The 20,822-nt window shown below is 38.1% G+C and overlaps 2 pseudogenes; one reads left to right on the top strand and one right to left on the bottom strand.

The window, feature by feature from the left end:
- Window positions 1–9,295: 9,295 nt before the first annotated feature.
- On the top strand, window positions 9,296–19,843 carry LOC122747661 (annotated as a pseudogene).
- Window positions 13,794–13,893, bottom strand: LOC122752246 (annotated as a pseudogene).
- Window positions 19,844–20,822: the final 979 nt, after the last annotated feature.

The raw sequence follows: 20,822 nt of genomic DNA on the forward strand, positions 1-20,822 counted from the left end.
GTTTTTTTTTCTTCCACAAACTAGAACCTCATATCCTTATTGTTCATGTTTGAGTAAAGAAAATATATATATATATATATATATGAAGCACTTACTCAAGGCTAATGAATGATTAACAAAGAATACTACTCAGAGAATACAAGTACAAAAGTAACAACAGCCCCTGACCTCAAGTAAATGACATTCTAATGGGAGATATAACATATACATGAAAGCCATGGCCAAGATTGTGACTAAGGGGAGACACATTGGTTTGGGAAGTTATAAGATTGGTGTTTGTGGCCATAAGGGAGAGGATTATTTCAACCCCATATTGGAATAATATCAGAGTTGTGTAATCAAGGTTCATGGAGATAGTACAGATCTGTCTTGAGTTTGCTGTAGAGAGATAAAGATAGATTGTGTATATTATAGTAAAGGAGACACTTTACATAACAGCTCATTCCCTGAGGATATGTTTTATTCTATAACTTAATCCACACTATAAGATTATATAATCATAGATCTAGGGTAGAAAGAGACCCCAGAAGTTTTCCAGTTTAACCCCTTCATTTAATGAGGAAGGAAACTAAGGCCAACATAAAGTTATTTCAAAGATAGTATTTGAACCTAGATCCTTCAATTGCAATGTCACTATTCTTTCCACTTGTATGAAGCTGATTGTTGCAAGTTTTCTTTATGTAGGGAATAATGAATACCTTTTTCAATGATAATGAAGGAGCATTGACCAGCAAAGAATGTTCTTGTGTTAAAACTCAGATACTTAATTTGTCATCTTTCTGTGTTACCTTAGAAAAACCTTTTTTTTTTTGCTCTGACACTCAGTTTCCAAATTGACAAACTGACAAAAATGATGTTTGTTCTATTTAGATCACAAAGTGCTTGTGAGAATCAAATGAAGGTAACACTTTAAAATCATACAAATGCAAATTTTACAATTATACAATAATACAATTGTAAGATTATACAAATATCATCCACTTTGGATTATTTAGTTTCAAATCAGAAAGGCAAATACCTCCTTTTGCTAGAGAGGATCAATTGATATAGATGAAAAAAACCTATTTGGAGTAAAACACTTTAGTTGTTCAGTTGTGTGATGAAATAATGGGATTTTGCAGATACTCAAAGACCCACCTGGAGATTAATCTAGACTGACTGAATCAAGTGAGAGTGATTCACAGCTGATTAGCCTACTTCAAGTTAACTGGATTGTAATCACACCTGGCTATCCCTTAAGAAGGTATTGTTCTCAGAATCTAGACTGTGAACACAACCTGAGAACACCTTCAAAAACCAATGGATTTGGATGATGCCAACCAATCAGCTTGAAACAGTGTGTAAGGACTGCCTCTGTTCCAGACCTATAAAAAGCTTCCACAATCAGCTTGCTGGTGAGTTCCTGATTAAAGCAGGCTCATGGAGGAGGACTTGAGGAAGAACCCAACCAGGCTGGAAATCTAGGCTAGATAGACCTTTTCTTAACTTTCTGAACTGAGAAAACATCTGTGAAACATTCAACTGTGAAACATCACAGTTGTTTCAATCATGTTTGACTCTTCATAAACCCATTTGGGATTTTCTTGGCAAAAATACTGGAGTTGTTTGCCATTTCCTTCTGCAACTCATTTTACAGATGAGTTAGCTGAGACAAACAATTTTAAGTGATTTGCCCAGGGTCACACAGCTAGTAGGTGTCTGGAGCCATATTTGAACACAGGTCTTTTTGACTTCAGGATTGGTACTCTATCCAATGTACCACTTAGCTCTACCTGGAGTCATACTACATAATTCCAAATTCTGTCTTTCCTACTTTCTACAATCTAAATAAATTGAGGAGCAAAGTATCTGAAATTTCATTTCAAGTTATCAACTATTCATCATTTGTACTAAGGCATTTGACCTCATAAGAACCATAATGGTGAGCAATTTTACAGCTGGACCTTAGAACTTGACATAGTATAGTCAAAAGGTACAATTGCATTCACTGACCCTAATTTCCAACATAAAATCACAAAAAAGGAAATACATAGAATCTAAATCCAAAATGATGTATGTGAAATTTGAAAATAAAAGTTTGATTATCATATGTTTATTATTTTAATGATGGAGTCAAATTTAATGGCATTCAGTAGAACTATAAAGCTGCCTACTGGGAATAAAGGAAAACTGCTCAAACATTTTTCATTTTATTAGAATAATGATTTCAATTTTTCTAGACTGCAGCTTGGGGGTAAAATAATAATAGGAAAACAAAGCAGAGTTCATACCATCATTCATTGTATTGTCAAGGAAATGAATGATTTTTGTAGGCATTTTAAAAATCAGAAACTTTGTAACTGTGGAGATAGAATTTGTTTGTGCCTGTTATATCCTCCACCACTCTGTAACAATAAACACAATGTGGGTCTTAGGGCAAGAAGAATTAATAATAGCTATCATTTCTGATAGATATCATCTATCATAGTGCTTTGCAAGTATTATTTCATTTGATTCTCACAAGAGCTCTAATAGGTAGGAACTAATATTATCTCCATTTTAGAGATCACTAATTGTGGGAGACATAAGTGAAGTGACTTTCCCAAGGGCACACAACAGACAATAAATAATCTGGGGCCAAATTTGAACTCAGATCTTCCTGCTCTAGGTCTAGCACTTTACTATGCCACCTAGCTACTCTATTTCCCCAATGTAAGTGGAAATAATTGGGGGTTCTTCTAAATTATTTTATTGCTATTTTTTCAGCATCAACATTTTAAAATGTATTTCTTCTATTATCCCCTTCCCAGAGAAAAAGTTTATAACAAAGAATAAAAAGGAGGGGAAAAATAACTATTCAATATATTGAAAAAATTCTAACATAATGTGTACCAGACCCATAGTTCTATATCACTTCAAAGAAGTGTGTGTGTGTGTGTGTGTGTGTGTGTGTTTGCATATGTGTGTGTGTGGGGGGGTGTTGAGTGTTGGGTGAAGGGAAGTATGCCTACACTTTCCCAGTATATATTCAGTTTTGATTGTTCTGTTGGTTTTCATTTCATTTACATTGTTGTAGTTGTGTATTTTGTTATCCTGATTCTGCTTGCTTCATTTTGTAAAAATTCATGTCTTCCCATATTTTTTCTGTATGCATCATATTCATTGTTTCTAAGACTATCATAACATTTTTCCTGTGTCATTATACTTCAACTGATTTAGCCACTTCCAAATTATCTACTTTACTTTCAGTTCTTTGCTGCTTTAGAAAGTGTTTCTATAAATATTTTGGTGTATATTGAACCTTGCTCCTTGTGACTTACTTCCTTGGGGTATTTGTTATGCAATGAAATCTCTGAATTAAAGATGTAGCAATTAATTTTCATAATCCCAAATTGCTTTACAGAGGTAGTGGAGTAGTTCACAGATCCATCAACAATGTATTAGTTTGCCTGTCTTTTCACATTTCTTCCAACATAGACTATCCAAACTTGTGTAATTTTTGTCCATTGGTAGACATGTATTTTGTTGTTTTTGTTTTTCACTTTTCTTAATATTAGCGATTTGAAGCCTACTTCAAGTGGTTGTTAAGAGTTTGGAATTCTGGGGCAGCTAGGTGGCTCAGTGGATAGAGCATCGGCCCTGCAGTCAGGAAGACCTGAGTTCAAATCCAGCCTCAGACACTTAACACTTACTAGCTCTGTGACCCTGGACAAGTCACTTAACCCTAATTGCCTCACACACACAAAAAAAGAGTTTGGAATTCTTCTGAAGAAGGCCCTCAACATACTAGTTGGAATCCTTTAAGGAAGATTTAGAGGAGGAAACCAATGCAAGTTGCACAGAAGAAAGGAAGAAGGAATGGGCTGCACTCTGCACCTTTAGAGGGAGAAATCAATGATTTCACAGATCAAAGAATTAATCAACAAGGAGGCAGCTAGGTGGTGCAATGAATAAAGCACCAGCCCTGGATTCAGGAGTACCTGAATTCAAATCCAGCTGCAGACACTTGACACTTACTGGCTGTGTGACCCTGGGCAAGTCACTTAGCCACCCATAGCCCCATGCAAAAAAAAAAAAAAAAGAATCAATCAACAAATATTTCTTAAGTACTATTATGTGCCAGGCACTGGGAACATGAAAACAAAAGCAATAGTTCTTTACTTCTAGAATTGTGTTTTGTATCAGGGGAGATAACATGTACTTATTTAATTTTATACAAAATAAATGTAAATAAATTTTTGGTGGGAAGAGTGGAAGAAGCACCAATTGGTATGGAGGTAGAGATGAGGAGGAAGTACATTACAACCTCTGGGTATATGGAACCTGAGCAAAGATCTGAGGTGCCAGATGGAATGTTGTGAATGAAAAACATTGTGTAGGATGGTATGATTGTACAATAAAGTGAATTAAAGGGAATAGTATGTAGCATGTTTGGAAAAAAAGACTGGGCCAAATTGTGTAGAGCGTTAGATGTCAAAAAAAATATTTGTATTTAATCATGGTTGCAAAGGGATTGACATAGACCTATATTTTAGGAAAATAAGTTTAAACCTCTGTAGACCAGGGTTCCTTAAACTTTTTCCACTCTTGAGCCCTTGTTGCCTGACAAAGTGTGCAAGTTGTATATTCAGAACCAAGGCAGTAGCACCCCCCACTTTGAGTTAAGTGAAACCATGTGGGGTGACAAACCATACTTTAGAAGCTGGGCTACAAAGATTTTTAAACTGTGGGTCTTGACTTCATATGGTTCACATAACTGAATATGGGGGTTCATGCAAAATTTGGCAACAGTAAAAAGTTATGTATATCTGTTTTATATACCTATAAACCTAGGACAGAGTAAAATTTTCTCCAGAGAAAAGGGGTCATGAGTAGAAAAAATTTAGTAAGTCCTGCTGTAGATGATGTATTGGTACAAGGAAAGACTTGATGCAGGAAGATCAATTAGGAGGCTATTACAACAATCCTGATAAGAGGTCAACCCCTCTATTAAAGTAATTACTTCAGGATATGGAATTTTTCTAGGATCATTTGTGAAAAATGCACCTAATAAGGTTCACATTTCTCCTTTCCTCTTTCATCTTCTCTCCTTCTCTTCCCTTCCTTCCCTTCTCTTCTTTCCTCTCTTCTTTTTCTCTTTCTTTCTCCTCTCATTTTGCCCTGGTTAGAAATGTAGTGATTGCTCACAGGGCTGATCCCACTACTGGTGGGCAGAAGAATTTTGACTTGCTCCATTTCTTCTCAATAATAATTCACCCATTCTTAAGAAACCTCATATCCTCCTCTATACTGCTAGTGGCTTACTATATTGGTGCCAGACTTAGTGTGGATACTCAGTAGGCTTAGCTCATTGTAGCTCAGAAAGCCCCTGAGCTCAAGAGATTCACAAGCTTCAGCCTCCATGGTAGCTGGAATTATAGACATATGCCACCACTCCTACTTGTCACACATTTTCAAATAATATCTTTATTTTATTTGTGGAATTTTCTCCCATTTTACAGCAAGGAAACTCCCTAGCCCAGGAGAAAGATATCCCAGAAAGCAAGTAAATGAGGTAACAAAAATTTTAAAAAAGATAATTTGTTATTTTGGAATTTGAACATATGATAGGATTTTCAAGTTTGAAATGACCTTAATGATTATCTTGCCAAGCACCTTAATTTTATAGATGAAGAAATAATGATGATGATGATAATGGCAATAATGGCAATAATGGCAGCAGTAGTAGTAGTAGTGGCTGTAGTAGTAGTAGTGGCCATAGTAGTAGTAGTGGCTGTAGTAGTAGTAGTGGTAGTAGTAGTAGTAGTAGTAGTAGTAGTAGTAGTAGTAGTAGTAGTAGTAGTAGTAGTAGTAGTAGTAGTAGTAGTAGTAGTAGTAGTAGTAGAAAATAGCAGCTAGGTGGCTCAGTAGATAGAGCACAAGCCCTGGAGTCAGCAGGACCTGCATTCAAATAGGGCCTCAGGCACTTATCACTTACTAACTGTGTGACCCTGGGCAAATCACTTAAGCCCAATTGCCTCAACCAAAAAAAAATAGCACTTACTATGTGCCAGTTACTCTTAGCTGCTTTTAAATTATTATCTCATTTGATCCTCATAACAACTTTGAGAGTTAGTAGCTATCATTATCCACTTTTACAGGTGAAGAAATTTAGGCAAATGGAGGTTAAACGACTTACCCAGGATTGAATGCTAGTAAATTTCTGAGGCTGGATTTGAAATAAAGTCTTCTTGACTCTAGGCCCTGTTCTCTATCCACAAACAAACTCATGTCTATGGAGAAGTGACTTGCATAAGGTACTATACATAATAATTTATAAAGATACTATGTGAACCTTGGCCTTTTAATTTCAAATCCAATGTTCATCCTTTGACAACTGCCTCATTTGACAGGTAAAGCCAAAAGAAGAAGATATGATTGACACATTAGCCCAGGGGTTTGGAAGAAAACACCAGAAGGGAAGAAAGAACAACTGAGAAGAAACCTTAGAATCTTCACCTATCATTCATTTGAATTTAATTTCCTCCTCCTCCTCCTCCTCCTCCTCCTCCTCCTCCTCCTCCTCCTCCTCCTCCTCCTCCTCCTCCTCCTCCTCCTCCTCCTCCTCCTCCTCCTCCTCCTCCTCCTCCTCCTCCTCCTCCTCCTCCTCCTCCTCCTCCTCCTCCTCCTCCTCCTGTCAAGTGCTGGTCTTACCTGGAGAGACTATCCTTCAACAACCTAATTGAAAAAATTTGAATCCTGATGCATGGTGAACATAAGAAAAGTAGAACCTGACAATGTATTCATGGGAAAACCCCTTTTGTCTTGAATGTCCTGAGAGAATTACATTTTTCTGGCTCTATCTTGTAAAATATTGGCAGATTTCTCATCTCCTGTGTCACAGCAGTTAAGTGTGGCTTCAATTCAGTTGGACTGGTTTGCTTAGGATCAAGGCCACACCAGACGAAACTGCTCTTTTTCTGCCAGCCAGAACTCTCTGGTGTTCAGGATGAAAAACAGATGGAGCCAAACCTGGACAAAGAAAGGCAAAGCACTTTCACCATAGGAAAGGGGAAGTAATGAAGCTCAGGAGCCTGGGCTGAGGAGAGGCAGGAGATGCAATGTCAAGGAATAAGCAAAAAGGCATGGAATAACTTCTGCCCCAGGAGGGAAGAGGGGTTCAATTTATACTGCTCTTGCCCAGAGGACAGAACAAGGACTAGTGGTTAGAAAGTACTGGAAAACAGATCTAAGCTCAATTTTAGGAACTTCCTAACCCTTAAAACAGCCCAATGGAAACAATTAAGTCCTTAAGTATCAAAGTCCCCCTGATATGATCCTTCTATCCTTAGAGCCAATTCATTCCCATGAGGACAAAACACATAATCTGCTTCAATCGAACCAGTACCTTTACTTCCATATTCAGAACACAGAATCATAGAATAATAGATTTTGAGGTCATCTAGTATGACCTCATCATTTTACAGATAAAGAAATTGAGGTCTGAGAAAGCTAAATGACATTTCTAATGACATGAAGGTCATAAGCTGCAGAGCTCAGGTCTTATGACTGTTAAGAGTAATATATCCTTTTTTTTCTTGTTGCACCACTCTGTCATGTTATCCAGCCCAATTTGTTTTGGTTAGTACTTCTTTTCTTTTAATCAGTAATAAAAATATTTTCATGAATAAACACTGATCGACTTCATGCAGTAAATCACATAGCATTGTACATGTTAGGCATTGTATTGGGACTGGAGGATACAAAGAAAAATGAAACAGACCCAGATTTCCAAGAGCTTAGAAGAAAAAGAACATGTGGGCTTCAAAATCTACACAAAAGGAATGCAAGCTGAGTTTTGGAGGGAGGAAACTAGTAGCTGAGGGATCAGAATGGCTTAGTGCAGGGAGTAGCAGTTGGGCAGACTTTTAAAGAAAATAAGGAGAGGGAAGGGTGGATTGCATTCTAGGCTTGGGGGAAGCCAGTGCAAAGGCACAGAGAAAGAGGTTGGAATCCTATGTAAGGAAAAGAAAGGGTAGCCTGGCCAGATGGCAGAGTACAGGAAGGGCAATCTTGTACAATGAGGCTAGATAGTTTAGTTAGAGGAAATTTGTGAGGGGTTTTGAAAACCAAAGAGAGGAGGTTATAGTTGGTCCTATGGGCAATAGGGAGTCATTGCAGTTTATTGAAGGATGTGTGTGTGTGTGTGTGTGTGTGTGTGTGTGTTCAGATCTGTGCTAAATAACTTTAGCAGATAAATGGAGGAATGCAGAGAAATTGATAGCATGGAGACTATACAGAAAGCCATTTTGACTGACCAGACCAGAGGTGATGAGAGCCTAAATTACTTTGGTAGAAAAGTTTAAATAAGGAGTAGGAGTCAGATGGGAGAAATGTAGTGGAGGTAAAAATGACAAGAGTTGGTAACTGATTAGATCTATGGGGTGAGGAAGAGTAAAGGGTTTAGTATAATAACAATATTTCTAATGAGTCACAGGAAGAATAGTGTTACTCTCAAAGGAAATAAAGAAGTTTGAAATGGGAATGGGATTCTGGAGAAAGGTATTTAGTTTGTTTTCAGACATATGGAATTTAAAGTGTCTACTCATTCATGTTCTTCAACTTGGATTTCTAGAAGTTTTTATTACTTTATGGAAGTTTTCCAGGGAGATGCAGAGTGTTTTCTTGTTGCTGCTGTTTATTGTTTTGCTTGCTCTCATTTTGCTTTTCTTTCTTTTCTTCAAACTATTTATTATTCTTTTACAGATGTGGGAGTAACAGAAGTCACTTATGTGTGAATTGTAGTCCCGGTTCCAGGTGAAAAGTTTTTGTTTAGCTCAGAATTGATAACTTGAAGTCCCTGGGTATCCTTGTGGTCTGGTAGGGGAAAGGGAAGGAATAGAACACCCTCAGCTCTGGAAAGAAATAGGTTATAAGGCCATAGATCATAGAATTATGGATCTAGATCTGAAAGAGAGCTTAGATGTCCCACTTCAGATAAGGAAACAGAGGAACACAGAGGTAAAGAGGCATGTCCATTGTTGAGGAGAGAGGAAATTTTCTGGCTGGATAGAAAGGAAAGTGGCCAGCTGCCAAAGAAATAGGGTAGGGGACATCTCAATGCAATGGCTGTTAGATTTCAAGGCTGAACTGCAGCTGAGACCTGAACTTACCATTTAGTGCTTGCTTTCTCAAGGGTGGAAGTGATCTATAGAGGTCCTATTCTCTGCCTTGGTCAATAGGAATTGTTCAGTAGTTTTCATCAATTTGTATTGGTTGATATAGGGGATGGGGACTAGTGTGGAACATCCTTACCATGCTTGGTTGAAGTGGGGAAATGTATTCTCCAGACTACAGTCAGCATGAAACAGATAAGATCGACCGTCCCTTTGCTCAGGTCTGCCTATTGGAGACCTAATTATTCAGGGACTTTAGTAGAGGCAGGTTCCCTGATCTCCCAAAGTCACCTGCCAGTGCTCAGGTTAGGAAGATAGATTCTGATTGCTCTGATTTGCGCTATCCTTACTGGTCCTTTCTCTAGATCTAATTGGGTGGCTAAGAATTGAAGAAAGCCAAGAAAGCTGAGAGAAGGACGCAAAGAGGTAGAATGATCCAGACATGGAGGAAATGGGAAAAACAAAACAAAAACAATGAAAATCTTCAGTCTGGAAGTGGTGTCAATATTTGAGAGGAACGGTAGAGAAGTGAATGCTATTGGATCATAGATTAAGTGAAGAGCATTGAAGTATAAGAGGATGGAAAAGGGAGGAAGGAGACAAGATATGAAGGACGTTGAAAGTGAAGCATAGACTTTCCTATTTAATCCTGATGATAAGGAGGGCCCAATGGAGAAGCAATTCCTCTGTTTTTGGAGGGGCTAGTCATCTTATCTGGAAATTCATTTTTAGTCAGTTTTGGCTTAGTGAAAAGACTAAGTCAGTAGATCAGTAATCAAGCCTCTGACTCTTAACTGCAACTTGGTGTCCTCACCTAAAATGTATAATATTGCCCACCCCCATTTGACTCTGGATTGTTATAAGGATTACATAAAAATGCAGACTTGGAAGTGTTTTGAAGAGTTAAAAATCCCATACAAACAGGGACATGCATTATTGTCAAGCTTTGCTCCAAGCCTGGAATATCTTTTTGTACTTCTTCTCTGCCTCTCCAAAGGTATTCTTCTTTAAGACTAAGCTCAATTTCTACCTCCTCCATGAATTCTCTCTCATCTGCTACCTTTTACCCGTGTGACCTTTCACAAGCTATTTTACCTCTCTGTGCCTGTTGAATTATCTATAAAATGAAGGGTTTGGGCTAGATGGTCTCTAATGTCCCTTCTACATCTATGGTAGTATTTGTATATTATATAATAATACATACGTATCTGGAGATATGCACATTATATATGTATATGAACACTACACACACATAGCATTTATACTCACAAATACATACACACAACACTATATTTTGAGTTTTGTTTGCCAAAATATAGAATGCAAACTAGAAGCTTGGTTCAGCTGAACTGATGCTTTTTAGCTATAACTTTATTTAAAAATACCAACATAAGCAAGCCTCACTTTCATTCTTTTCTTTTCATGGCAATGAGGGTTTAGGGATGTGCCCAGGGTCACACAGCTAGTAAGTGTCAAGTGTCTGAGGCAGGATATGAACTCAGGTCCTCCTGAATCCAGGCACCTAGCTGTCCCCACTTTCATTCTTTTTAAATTATTTTTTAAATTAAAAATATTTTTTATTCATCCCTCAACCATTGACACTGAAAACAAAGAAAAACAAAATACTCATAACAAATATGCACAGTCAGACAAGAACAAATGTGCACAGTGGCCATATCCAAAAAGTATATATCTCAATTTGTACCTCTCTGTCAGGATAAAACCCAATTTTAAACCTTATGGATATAACTTCCTCCCCTTCCATTTCCTTACAAAATTGTATAAGTGTATGTCCATAACACTTGGTTTAGCAGCAACATACTGCCACATTCTACTTACAGCACAGCATCTTAACGTGTGAAGGGTCAGAGATAGATCATTTCCTATAGAAAATAAACTGCCATGATGGTTAACAACTGGTCCATGACTTCATTCACTTGTCTACGCACTGATTACTTTAAACCACCTCCCCTCAGCATTATTTCCTACATCTGACTTTCCAGTAATCAATGAGAACAGGCCTGTAATACAAAATGCTTCATCTAGTATGGCTGAAAAAGTGTTCTAGCAAAGCATGCAGGATGAAGCTAATGAGAGATGGGGAAGAGGAAGAAGGCTGAATTGGTGTTGAGACTAATTTATTTCATTAGATAGCACTAGATGTAAATTGCAGTGTAGTGGAATTAATCATTTAAAATAGATTGTTCACTTGGAAGTTGTAAAAATACCAAGCTTCAACTTGGTGTTTTTTCTTCTCTGCTGGATGGAGCAATTTGGTTGCAAAGTGTTTGTTTCTTTGCCTTTATCCATCTAAAGAGAAAGAGTAAGCAAAGATATCTCTGAATAGGAAGACAATTGACCCAGGGGAGATAACATGTAGAGGAGGATTCAGTTAAGTCAATGAAAATTGGGCAGATTAGCAGAGGAAATTTAATCAGTTCTATTCAGGCTGAGGAATTGTCTTCCTTGAAGAACAGTGAGTGGGTGCTAGGTGGGAAGAGCTCTTTTAAGAAGCCTGCTATAGTAAAGGACTGTAAATTAAGGAGGATATCCATCAATTGGAAAAATATGAATGTAATGAAATATCTTAGTGCCATGACAAATTATGAAATATATGGTTTCCGATAAACCTGAGAAGATTTATATGAATTGTTATAGGATGAAGTGAGCAAAACCAAGAGAAGAATACATAGTATACAGTAACTACAACATTATGAAGAAAAGCAACTTTGATAGCCTTAAGGTATCTGATAAATTCAGTGATGAACCAGGACTCCAGAGGAATAATGCCCAAATCTGCTGTGCACCTTCTGATAGAGGGGTGATATACTCATGATGCAGAAAGTAACAAAAATGTTTCAATATGAGAGATGTTCGGGTTTTTTGTATTGCTTTGCTTGACTGTACTAACTTGTTACAAAGATTATGTTTAAATATAAAATGCTGTCTTTGACATTTAAAGTTCTTTATAACCTAGTCCTTTCTTACCTTTCTAGTCTTCCTATATATTACCCCTCAACATATACTTTTCTTGCAGGGCAATGAGGGTTAAATGACTTTCCCAGGGTCACACAGTTAGTGTCAAGTGTCTGAGGCTGGATTTGAACTCAGATATTCCTGAATCCAATGCTGGTGCTCTATCCACTGCATCACCTAGCTCTCCCTCATGTACTCGTTTTTGTTTTTTTTTTTTTGGGGGGGTTTGTTTTGTTTTGTTTTGGTGAGGCAATTGGGGTTAAGTGAATTGCCTAGGGTCATAGAGCTAGTAAGTGTCAAGCGTCTGAGGCCAGATTTGAACTCGGGACCTCCTGAATCCAGGGCTGGTGTTCTATATACTGCACCACCTGTCTGCCCCCCTCATATACTCTTATAGCCAGTGACACTGACCTCTAATCCATTTCACAAGCAAGACGCTATCTCTTGGCTCTTGGAATTTTCTCTGGCTATCATCCATGACTGGTATGCTCTCTTTCTAAGACTTCAACTACTGGCCTCCCTGGCTTCCTTTTAAGTCCCAATTAAAACCAACTTTCTACAGGAAGCCTCTTCTAAACTTTCTTAATTCCAGAGTCTTCTTTCTTTTAATCATTTCATATTTATTCAATTTATAGCACACTTTGAATATATTTATTTGTATCTTGTCTCTGGTATAAGATTGTAAGCTTCTTGAAGGCAGGGGCTGTCTTTTGCCTCTTTTTGTATCCCCAGTGCTTAGCACAGTTCCTGAAAAAAACAGGCACCTAATAAATGTTTTTTGATTGATTGATTGATTTGATTTGATTTTTCACTGGAGAGAGGATTTGAGGAAGGGACGGAGACAGACAATAGTAATAATAGCATTGCAAAAGAAAAAGAAGGAAAGAAAACAAAGAAATTATCACTAAAGCAGTCAGAAGTCACTTGACAAGGAAACATAAATAAGACAGTTTTGAATGTAACATATTTCATTTATGTTCTTAAATATAAAAGTAAGCTACAGATAATAGAGATTTATTGTTTCCCATAGTACCTTCTTTTCCTTATCTGCCTTGTATATGGGCATGTTTTTTGGAGGTGGGATATTAGTTAAATTAAGAATTTATAAAAGAACTTTTTTTTTTAAATAAAGCTGCTGTAAGTAGAATCTGACTTCATGTTTCAATGGACTATAGAAGACCCAATAACCTAGAGTTTCAGAAAGGTAGAGACAAAGGGAATAGTCCAAGTCAATCAAACAATAAATATTTAGAAAATACAAAATGAACAAAGACTTCCAGATACAATGAGGTATAAGAAAGTCATGACCCTTGACCTAAGGAAGCTTATGTTGAAGATGGGAGAGACAAGGCACACCCATTAAAAACAAAAAAGAAAACTAACAATAAAAATAAGTATATGCTACATACAAAGTGTATACTAAATACAATAAGAGCTTATAGGAGTTCATAGATGGAGAGAGTGTTGTGTTTTGGCCTAGAGAATTTATAAAAGGGGCTGAACTTAAACTGTTTTTTTTTTTGAAGGAAAAAAAAATAGATGGTACATGGACATTACAGGCAGTGGCAACTGGCACGAGGTGTGATAAAAGGAATAATGTAATCAGAAGGCAATGAGTATATCAATTTTGCTTGTGTATAGGAACAATGAGAGATGGAGACAACTAACTTTGGGTCGTTTTGTATAAAGCTTTGCTTCACAAATTTGCATGTCATCTTTGCACAGAGGCCATGCTAATCTACTCTGTATCATTCCAATTTTAGTATATGTGCTCCCCAAGCAAGAACATGTTAAGTAATATAATTGTGGGTTTATTGCTCTACATTTACCTTGTAGGCAAAGAATAACTGTCCATTGCTGGTTACTGACCAGGGTAGTTACATAATGAAAGTGATATTGGAGATAAAGCAAGAGGTCATGTATAGGCTGAAATATGAAGAACTGGAGGCAGGAAAAGCAGTTGGGGACTTATTCTTTATGAAAATGAACAGTATTTAAGACATTTTTGGGAAGTACATGGAGAAATTTTATTTAGAAAAAACATTACTAGGTTTGAAGTAATTAGACCCTGCACTTAGTGTGGAGAGAGAGTTTGTCCTAAAATTCTTTTGATTTGGCAGAACATGCACCAGAGCATCTTTTTGATTTCTATCCTGTTTGATCAGATTTCTCCGTTTCATCTCCTAAGAACCCCAGTGAATAAGAAAATGATAGAAAGAGAGGACAGACCGAGGGAGAGAGGACAGACCGAGGGAGAGAGGACAGACCGAGGGAGAGAGGACAGACCGAGGGAGAGAGGACAGACCGAGGGAGAGAGGACAGACCGAGGGAGAGAGGACAGACAGAGGGAGAGAGGGAGAGAGGGAGAGAGGGAGAGAGAGAGAGAGAGAGAGAGAGAGAGAGAGAGAGAGAGACTGAGACTATTCCCATTTCCCCCCATCACTCACTATGCCTGCTGTGGCCTACCCCTCAAGTCCTATTTATAGGCAAGGATTGTGAGGGCACTTGTTCCATCCTCCTGACCACAAGCAGGATTACACTTAAACCATCTAAGAGAAACAGCTTCCACAAAGTCCCTTGGTAACAGAGGCTCCGGTTATTTTGAGTGAGGATGCAGGCTGAGCTAAGGGGAGGGAAGAGGAGAAGAGATTTAATTGAACCACACATAGCTTGAGTCCATTGTCCATTGTTCTATTCTCAGAAGAGATGTGCAGCCATCGGTTTTCCTCCTCCTGGGAATATCCCTTAACATGTGTGCAGGTCAATGGTAAAAGTTTTTGAAATAGGAACTTTGGGGGGGAGGGGAAAGCTGAAAAGAATTAGATTAGTCTAAAAAAGACAAAATGAAAGGCTGACAATGTTGATCAAGGAAAAGAGCAAGCATTTATTAAGTGTCCATGCCAATCACTCTGCTAGGTGTTGAAAATACATAGACAAAAAAATTAAATACCCTAAAGAGTCTCTTCCCTCAAGAAGGTTATATTTTATGGTATAATAGAAACATTGGAGTCCTGGTTTTGCTAAATGCTTTTCCATTTCAGATTGCCTTCCATATACTCTGTATGTAGGTTGCATGTAGCTAGTTTTTTTCCCTATTGAGTCTCTAGTTAGAATATAAGCTCCTGTGGCGCTTATATAAGCTCCTTCCTTAAGTAATTATATTGAAGGTAGGGGTTATTGCCTTTATTTGCATCCCTAGTGCTTAGGACATTGTCTAACAACTAATAAATGCTTGCTGAATAATTACCATTGACTTACTGAACGGCCTTGGCTTAGTCACTTTGTGGGCCCCAGCTTGCTAAATATATAATTTATGGGCAAGGTGCCTAGAAAACCTGGTCAAAGTTAACTTCTTGCAACTAAAAGGCATAATAAATAGAAGGCTGGACTTGAAGTAAGTAAGACCTGGATTAGAAACTTGCCTCATATACTCACTTGCTAAGTTTGGCCATGAACAAGAAACTCAAACTCTCTCAGTCTTACTTTATTCATTTGTCAAATAGGGATAATTTTATTATTGCATAGGGTTTTTGGAGGGCAATATGATATAATGTATGTAAAGCACTTTGCATAAATGAATATTATATAAATATGTAACAGAAATATTAGATATTGCTATTAATAGATGAGACTTTCTCTGTTTTCCCTTTCCCCCAGTATTGAAACAAGGTGTATCTAGCACTGGCAAAATATTTGGGAATTATTGATTGGTTGGTCATACCTTGGAAGCTCAACTCTAGGATTTGAACTTTTAAAAGGGAGAGCAGAGCACTGAGAAACCAATCAGACACATAGATTTCTATTCTCTGGTGGGAAGACTTTAAGGCCATGTGATCCCTCCAGGGGGTCAGTGTATATATGACTAGCTTCTCTCTGGCCATCTCAGTTCTGATTCTCCCTTTTGAACTCCTTTTAATGGGTATATGAATCAGGTAGCCATGTGACCTCATGAGGTAATCATACAAAAAGGTAGATCAATGAGAATTTTGAAGCCAAGTAAAAGTTCCTGGATAACATCAAGTTATTGTGGCAAAGTCAGATATTTTTGAATCAACCAAGAGGGTGTACAAGCAGCAACAGGGGGCAGAGAAATGATGTAGGAAAGTAAGCATCAGTTTTAGTTTTCACTAGTTGTGCAAGTCATGTGGATTGTACTGTCCCTGTCCAAGGGAAAGGGTTCATCTTTTCCTTTTTGTTTTCCTTTTCTAAGTATTTAGGAATATAACAGTAACTGGGGAAGGGAGAAGAATGATGGAAATGGAAGGAGAATTACATTTATTTTTATGTTCATGTGTTAGTCTTTTATGATTAATAAAAAGTTAGTCTATCTTATGTTCAATGTATTTATATACTGAGTCTATGTTTGAAGTTGTTAGTTCTTAAACCATTCCTATATTAGAAAACAATGGTTGTGGGGGCAGCTAGGTGGTGCAGTGGATAAAACAATGACCCTGGATTCAGGATGACCTGAGTTCAAATCTGGTATCAGACACTTGAAAAGTACTAGCTGTGTTACCCTGGGCAAGTCACTTGACCCTCATTGCCCTGCAAAAAATAAAGTTAAATTTACTAGTGATTCAAGTTTATTATACATTCTGAAGTTCCTCATGAAAATCTTAGGGAATGAGCCAATAGAGTGATTTATGAAAGCCCCCACGTTTGAACTAAGTCTAAGTAAACTCAAAGCCTCCAGTTCTGGTCATGGCTTTCACATAAAATGAATTGGTTGGACTGTAAAATCTCTAAAATTCCCTTCTAGCTCTTAAAATGCTATGATTCTATGCAATACCAATCTAAAGCTATTAATCTCAAAGGAAGCATTTATGTGTATGTGAAATAGTTTGTATGTATGTGTACAGAAACCTTTGTGTCTCTGTGTGGGCACACACATTTGTATCTGTGCATGTGAGCACACACATTTGTGTCTATGTGTGAATATAGATAGTATAATGGATGTTTAAGAGAACAATATCACATTAAAATAAGAAATACCAAGAGGAACAAAGAGCTCAGAAACACATAAAACAATTCTTATCCTGCCTTCATGCATAAAATCCCAGGATATGTAAGGGTGTTAGAACCTTTTTTTCCTTTGTGCTGTTTCATATTCTGCAAAATTTGGCATATGCCCACCTCTGCAAGCTCAGAGGTAGCCAGGGAAATCCCCACTGAGGGTGCCTTTGCTGGTATAGATTCATATATCGCCCATTTCCTGTAGAGCCAAGACTGTTGAGAAGGTGAACTAAGAAATGTACTACTAGAGAATGATTCTCCATTGTCCACTCCAAGTTGCATTTGCTCTGCATATATTCCACATAAGGGAGAAATAAGATTCAGATAGGACACTGTAAATATTTGAGTGGTCTATAAAGCATTTAGGCAATAGAGAAAAATAGGTAAAGAAAATAGTTACATGTCACTATTAAGACAGAACAATAAAGATAGCTTTTTTAGGGAGGTTTGCAAAGTTCTGGTAATAATAAAAGAAGGAGTTGCTTAACTTCTCAGTGTCATGGGCAAATCCCTAAGACTAGGTTGCAGAATATTTGCACTATTATATTTCTGATGGCAGGAAGCTCCATAGCATAGTGGATAGAGTACTGGTCCTAGAATCAGGAAAACCTGAGTTAAAATTTGACCTCGGAAACTTACTAGCTGTGTGACCCTGGCCAAGTCACTTAACCCTGCTTGCCTCAGTTTCCTAATCTGTAAAATCAGGTGGAGAAGGAAGTGATAAACCACTCCAGAATCTTTGTCAAGAAAACCCTATGGGGGCGGCTAGGTGGCACAGTGGATAAAAGCACTGGCCCTGGATTCAGGAGTACCTGAGTTCAAATCCAGCCTCAGACACTTGACACTAGCTGTGTGACCCTAGGCAAGTCACTTAACCCCCATTGCCCCGCAAACAAAACAAAAACAAAAAAAAAGAAAACCCTAAATGGAATCACAAAGAATCAGACATGACTGAAATGACTTAACAACAACAACAAATTCCTGAAGCCAGCTCCTTACACTAATGAAATTACAGGTCTTGTTCACTCTCACACACACTCTCACACACACTCTCACACACACTTTTTCACCTTTACTTGTTACTCTAGGATGGTTCAAATCACAATCTTCTACTTCTATAAATGCAAGTTCTCTTTTTGATACTAGGTAAACTCCATAAACGCAGGGATGGTTTCATTTATTTTCTAATCTCTGTCTTTCCTGGAGAAATCACAATGTCTAGCATACTATGGTATGTACAATGCAACAAGCAGGTATTAAAAGGTGTACTGATTGGTTGATCTATACCTTAGAGTTATAGAAGTGTCTGAGGCTCAGCATTGTGACTTGTTCTGTGTCAGAAGCATGATCTGAACCACAATTTCCTTAACTCCAAATTCAGAACTCTAGTTGCTATGTTATGCTGCCTCTCTGATTCTGTCCCTTCCTCACACTTCCTTTCCTTTCCCTCTTTTTCCTACTGGTTCTGACACTGATATGTGAGAGGTTAAGTGAGTCGAGATTTTTTGATAACCCCCTCCTCCCTAGACATTTACTCTCCCCCCCCCAAATGGCAAGTATGTGCCAACATGCCAATTGGAAGAGTCTAAAGATGGAAGGCTGGGGCAATACTTACGAACTAATCTTGCAAATGATGGTGAACAATGGAATATGTTAGTCAATATTGCTGAAAATATGGGGTTGTCCCTAAGAAGTGCTTCCCTGAATCTAATACAACGGAGGCATCTGGAAGAACGAATATCATTCTGAATCACAAAATGATAGACTATTATATGTGACTAATAATCTTGGTAAAAAGTGGAGCATCAGAAGAAGATATCCATTTCAACTAGGACACTATGATGGAGGAGGTCTTCTGAGTGTTCATCCTCATCTTGGTTACCCCATCAAATAAATTTACTTAGGAGTATTGTGACCAGGATAAGACTTTCCATAAGACCGGACCCATCTCAACCTTGGAGTTCTAGAAGGAACATATCAAGCCTTTCTTAAACTTACAGGACATGATTTGTCTAGTGAATGACCCTCAGAGTCATTGTAAGTGCAACAAGCTATACATCGTGGAATACTTGAGCAATCTGGTTGGTGGGAGAAAAACCTCATACAACAACCAGTTCACTGACTTCTTAAAAAAGATGGTTTGGTTGTGATGTTGGAAAACACTTCAATGGCAAGCTGAGCATCAGTGATATGCATATGTATGACTATGAGTTGCTATTATGTATGTCCTTGAAGAACACGAACAAAGCACGGAAGTTGGCTTTTGGTAAATCCCTGATGATCCATGCCATGAACTTCACAACAATCACAAAGGATGTTCATGAGGAAACACATGAAAAATGGAGAGTTGAGAATTCCTAGGGTAAAGATCATGGCCACAAAGGATAGCTGTGCATGATAGACCAGTGGTTGTCTGAATATGTCTACAAGGTGATGGTAGACATGTGCCAGAGGATGAGCTCACCATACTGAAGCAGAAGACCATTATGGTGCCAGCCTGGGACCCCATGAGGACTTTGGCCAAAATGACTCTCATGCTCTCCAGTTGTTACCTCCTCAAGTGTGACCTGAAGTACATGCAAAGTGACATCCTGGCAATTGAAGCTAAAGTTGATCAGGTGGCTGTGATCTTGCTGGATCTAGTCAACCTCTTGGGGAATTGTGCTTTATGCTGTACTATGGAAACCAAACACTCTCATTTCAGATGGGCTACTCTTTAAAAATAAAGAGATCAGATCACATTTTTTCCTCTCCTCAACCTAAATTTACTCAGGCTCTTACCACAAGCTCTGCCCAATTCAGAGGGAGGTGAGAGGGGGGAAATCTCTTAGTGTTTTAATCAAACTCTGTAGAATGGATAAAGAACTTTAGGAGATAAGTGAATGGAAAGTTCTGAGCTGCTTGCCCATAGCATTGCCCATGGTTCTCAGGTTTCAGAAGGAAATTTCACCCTAAGATTTAAGCCAACAGAGCTGCATGCTGCTTGACCAATGATGAAGACTCTCCCATTCTTGTTGCTGAATTTCTTATTTTCCATTTTAGCTTTGTCTGTTTCTAGCAGAATGGGATGGGGATGAGGACAGGGGGCAGTGTGTTTGGCCTCATTCCCTTGGCTTGGAGTTATAAGGGGGAGGGGAAAGTATACACCATCACTTGCTAAAATCCCACTCAATTTGGGACTCAGGGAATTGAGGTGAGACAGTGACCAAAATCATATCATGACCTGAATTAAAAAAAAAAACAACAACAAATATGCAAACAAACAAACTAGGGGAACCTCTAGCCAAATGATGTATGTCATTTTAAAGTTCTGTATCTTAGGGACAGCTAGGTGGTGCAGTGGATAAAACATTCAGGAGGACCTGAGTTCAAATATGGCCTCAGACACTTGACACTTACTAGCTGTGTCACCCTGGGCAAGTCACTTAACCCTCATTACCCCACCAAAAAAAAAACAACCCAAAAAGAATTCTGTATCTGGAGGGGGCCAAGGCAGGGGAGGGGCTGCATTGTGAACCTTAGAAAGTCAGCTAAAAAGGAAAGAGTTTAGGGCACTGTACTGGAGCTGATCGGGAACAGGGGCTTCATAATGACCTGAAATGTCTCTCCTAATTGTAAACACAGGAAAGTAGGTGAAAAATAATGTTATTGTCTAGGCTATTTTATATCAAGAGGCAGCTTGTATAGTGGAATGAGAAC

This window comes from Dromiciops gliroides, chromosome 3 (genome assembly GCF_019393635.1).
Source record: "Dromiciops gliroides isolate mDroGli1 chromosome 3, mDroGli1.pri, whole genome shotgun sequence".
Taxonomy (NCBI): Eukaryota; Metazoa; Chordata; class Mammalia; order Microbiotheria; family Microbiotheriidae; genus Dromiciops; species Dromiciops gliroides.